This window comes from Echinops telfairi, unplaced genomic scaffold (assembly GCF_000313985.2).
Source record: "Echinops telfairi isolate 266 unplaced genomic scaffold, ASM31398v2 ScPeMD7_18;HRSCAF=68, whole genome shotgun sequence".
Taxonomy (NCBI): domain Eukaryota; kingdom Metazoa; phylum Chordata; class Mammalia; order Afrosoricida; family Tenrecidae; genus Echinops; species Echinops telfairi.
Window position 1 is genome coordinate 72,377,431 of NW_022103915.1, and position 4,910 is coordinate 72,382,340.

Sequence of the window (4,910 nt, forward strand, 5' to 3'; positions counted from 1 at the left end):
AGGCGCTTGAATGGATACATGTGGTCTTTGCTCAGCCCTCCCTGCTTCCCCATTAGCCTCCTCGGCTCCACCATCTCTTCAGCGCCTCCTCACCTCCTCATGGCCTCCTGGCGTCTCCGCGTTCTCTGCCCTGCCTTCCTCAGTAGCTGCTCGCTCTCAACCTCTCAGCCTTGACGTTTCCCACCCGCTTCAGTCGCCTTGCCTCCTCACCTCCCTCCATTTCTCGGCCGTGGATTCCTTCAAGACCCAGGCTCCCCATCTCCTCAAACCTGCTTAGGGTTTCAGCTCCTTAGCCTCTCCTCAGCCTTCGCACCTCAGCACCCTTGAATTCCCCTCAGCTCTGCCCTTGGTGAGTGGATTTCTCGGGTGGGCTCTCTCACACTGCTTCTGGCAGGAGCAGAGCCAGGCGAAGCCACTCTTCTAAGTCTGACAGTGTGTGGACCTGCGTGTGGGGAGAGCGTCTTTGGCAGGGGCACACTTTCCTGGAGACTGAGGTTTGTGGGGTCCCGAGGAGCGACATGCTCAATTAAAGAAGACAAAGCAGACAGACAAGGGGGCGCAGGGGCTTGACCCCATTCTCGGGCGAAGCGAGAAGAGGGAGACAAGTGTAACTGTATTTAGCAATGGGCGAAGAAGATCGCTCTTGTCAATCATATACACCAAACAAATGGGCAGGGTCCTAATCTTGAGTATTACAAGTCTTCAAAGGGAGTACAGAGCAGACGAGACAAGAGGAGCAAACAGTTGTTAAGACAGCAGTTCTCAACCTGTGGGTCACGACCCCTTGGGGGTAGATTGACCCTTTCACAGGGGTCGCCCGATTCATAACAGTAGCAAAATGACAGTAATGAAGGAGCAACGAAAATAATTTTATGGTTGGGGGAGGTCACCACCACATGAGGAACTGTAGGAAAGGGTCATGGCATTAGGAAGGTTGAGAACCACTGCTTTAAGATAAGCACACTTGTAACATATGACAAAATAATAATTTATGAATTATGAAGGGTTTATGAGGGAGGGGCGTGTGGGGAGGGAGGGGCTCAAGTAGAAGGCAAATGTTTTGAGAATGATGATGGCAACAAATGTACATATGTGCTTGACACAATGGATGTATGTATGGATTGTGATAAGAATTGTATGAGCCCCCAATAAAATGATTTTTAAAAAAGATAAGCACACTTTATTTGTGTATGAGAGAAGTCAAGCGTCTATAGCAAGCAACTTTGTCTAAGCATTTTTTTTTCCAGGCTGGTGGGGCAGGTGTGCTATGGAGAAATGCCTTGCTGGAAGATTGTGTTTTGCGGCGCTTCTTTTATCTCAGACTGCGGAGGCATGCCTCTCGCTAAGGCTGGCGTGCCAAGTCTGTGGTCGAGAGTGCTGGAAGCGGGTCACGTACACGTGCTTCCAGGACTCAGTTCCCCACAGAGGTCAGTGTGGGAACTGATGCGCTGGACAGTAAAGACCTGTGTGGTGGGAAAGAGTCCCTCCTGACCAGCTGTTTGTGTCCTAGGAACACCCAGAGAGGACTGGCATCTGCACTACATGCCGGCCCACATCTGGGTTCCTGACCTATTAGTCCTTGTCATCAACACCTTGGCATTTCTCAGACATCACCAGTGCCACACGAAATGGGATTATTAGAAATCAGACCTCCAAACTGGTCAGAAGCCAGTATAGATTTGGTAAATGCATGTAAGAGTGTGGTGATTAGATCAACTTTCGTATAGCGCCTTTATCTTGAATCAAACGACTCACCATATTTAGCATGTGCATGGGATCAAGTAATATTGGTTCTTCTGTGGCTGATGGATCTCACTTTGAATAAAGCTTCCGAGTTTTGATCTTCACTTCTGGCTGAGCAATCGCCCGTTGTATGTGTGTAAGGACTGAACTGGGTGCCCCCAAATAGGCTGTAAATCCTCACCCCTATGCCTGTGGGTGAGGATTTTGTTGTTATGGTCAGGCACCATTAAGCTGGTTCCCACTCATAGCGACCTTATGCACACAGAACAAACCATGGCCCGGGCCTGCCCCGTCCTCACAGGTCTCCCTCCCGAGGCGTGTGCCCATGGCTGTGTCCATCTGTCTCTAGGAGGGCTTTTCTCTTGGTCACTGCCCTTCTGCTTTACCAAGCATGATGTCCTTCTCCCGGGACTGGTCTCTCTCGACAATGTGCCTAAAGCATGTAAGACCAAGTCTTGCCATCCTTGCCTACTTTGGCCTTGTCAGCTTGTCATAGTGTGGTGGCTTGTGTGTTGCTTGGTGCTGGATGCTAGGTCACTGGTATGTCAAGTGGCCCCTTTTCTTTTTCAACCCCCCACCTACCTCAACATCCTGCCCACTTTGAAGGGAAAGCCTGACTTAAAAATGGGTCTCTCCAGGAGTCCATGTAGAAAAAGAATGGTTGGAAACAGATTGAGGTAGCAATTGTAGTACTCGATGTGAATGAAATATGGAATGATATATGTATTAAATCCCAACTTTAAAAAAGATTAAAAAATGATCTCACTCTCCCCTAATTTTTCCTATATCATTTACTCTAAGCTCACGAACTTGCTCAAACTCATCTGAAAATCAAACCAATCATGCTACCACTGTCTCAGTCTCTCTCCTCCTTCCTGTACCTCCCATGCCCTCCTCAACCCTCTATAATCCGACCTCTGCCTTCTCATTCCACAGTGGCATTGTGACTGATTAGCTGAGCACTATGCAGACAAAAATAATAGGCGCCTGCTGCTTTCTTTGTTTTTCTGTTTCCTGTCTCCTTTGAGCGAGTTGACTCCCTGCCTGCCCCCTCCTCTCTCTTTGGCTTCTCTCCTGTCCTTTCCTCTTTCTTCCCACATCTCAGGCAGCGCCTCAGTGTTCTTCCCTTTGTTGTTCTCGCCCGGCTCTCATGTGCTATGTACTAGAGTCCCTGAGCTTTAGGATGCACGTTTGGTGCTTTCCCTAGGTGACTTCACCCAGTCTCATGGCTTCAATTACTGCACGTTTATCCAAGAATTCACATGCTTTAAGCTTCTGTTCAGGTGTCTCTTCTGAGTTCTAGACCCTCAACTGCTCAACTGCCACTTGGATTCTCCATTTGGCTGTCTGTCCCTCACGGACCCCAAACTCGGCTTCATCCTAACAGAATTCATAGCTTTTCAGCTGAACTCTTTCTTCTGGATTCTTTCTCCATGGACATTGCCATCCCATCATCCAATATCCTCTTTTCTAGCCTCTTCCCCCATGTCTGGCTGGTTATCAACTCTAACAAGTTAGCAGAATTTTTATCCCCTACCGTGCTAAGGAAGTTGGGGAAAGCAGACTGGCTTGTAGGGTGGCTCTTCCGAAGAGAAGCTGTGAGTTGGGGGCTATCTAGGGTGCGGAGGACCACTCAGCAGGAATGGAGCCGAGGGAGGCGGGCCGTGAGAAAAGGATAGTTGTGGGGGATACCTTAACTGAGCTTAAGTATTGAGGGTAATTGGAGATCTTGATTTGGGAAAAGGAGCCGAGCCTGCAGGCACCCCAAAGAAGCATGTGGCTCAGGAGGAACAAGGACAGGGAGCAGTCCAACATAATGAGGTTTGGATGTGGGAAGGCCAAGGTTTCTCGTACCTCTGAGGCATTGGTGGGCTCCAAGTGACCGTAAGTTATGCAAGCCCCATTTGCTGGGTCTGTCTCTCTACTCCCAACCTGCTCTTCTTCCCCCACTAGCCTGCAGGTTACTACTTCCTGTCTGCCCACCTTTGGTCTTTTATGAAGTCATTGGCTCTTTTCGGGACATCAAGTCAAAGCTTGCTTAGCTCAAAAAAGGTCCTTCAGGATATGGTTGATTTTTGCTATCTAACCACATGTCTTAGTATTGCCTACACATTTTTTTTCTCTCCCTTCAACCACATAGAGAAAAGCGTTGGGCCTTAAAAGTGTTGGGTCTTGAATAGGGGTGTCATATTCCTGTGCTCGAAATCTTTGTCCCGCCTCTCCTATCCAACCCATTCACATTTCCATTTCTACTTGTCCTTCAAAACCCAGCTTAAAGCATCTTTTGCCAGAAACCTCTTTCCCCTCTAATCTGCCTTTCCCGAGGGCTCTGTGGGCACTCTCCACACAGCACAGGCATATCCTCTACCGCACTTCATTCATGCCCTGCGCCCTCAGTAGACTCAGTGCTTTCTGAAGGCGGTTCCCAGTCTCTGGCGTCTACCCACAATGTCTAATTCATAAACAAACAGTACTTGATGTGTCTAAATTGATACATGAAAAGTTACCAACAATGAAAATTTGAAAGTTTAGGCAGTAAACCTAGAAACGACTCTTTCCAATTTTAAGCAGCCCATTTGCGACATTTCTAGTGGCAAGTACGATGCTGCCAGGCCATTCTCCATTGAGTAGAGCAGGATTTTTGGGGGCACATTTCTGAGTCCTCACCAGTCCCCAAGCAGCATGCCATCTGCAGAACCCATCAGAGCAGCGTGCCTCGACATAGAACCACTGAGAGAGGAGGGCAGGCAGAGATGGCCTCTCTGGTTGGCTTTAAAGAACACCGCGGGGGGTGGGGGGTGGGGTAGATTTGCGGGTGTGTATAGGAGTGGGGAAGGAAGGGGGCGATGTCTGCATCCCTTCTTCGTGGTCACCTTTTCTGGCTTCACTCGCTTACATTCGCCTCTCCCATCTTCTCTTAGCTCCTTATTCCCTTCCTTTGCTCTGATCACAGTTTTCCTTGCATTTCGGCGACAGATTACAGCCTGCCTCCCCGCTAGACTGTACATTGCACGAAGCCAGGAGCCCAGTAGGTTTCCCTTCCTCCCAGGAAGCCCGATCCTAAAGCAGAGCAGGTATTCCACGGCTCCCTCTCTGACAAGCCTTCCCGGGTCCTTCGGCGAGGACCGGCCACCCTCGAGCGCCCTCCGCAGCGGGCACGAACGCCA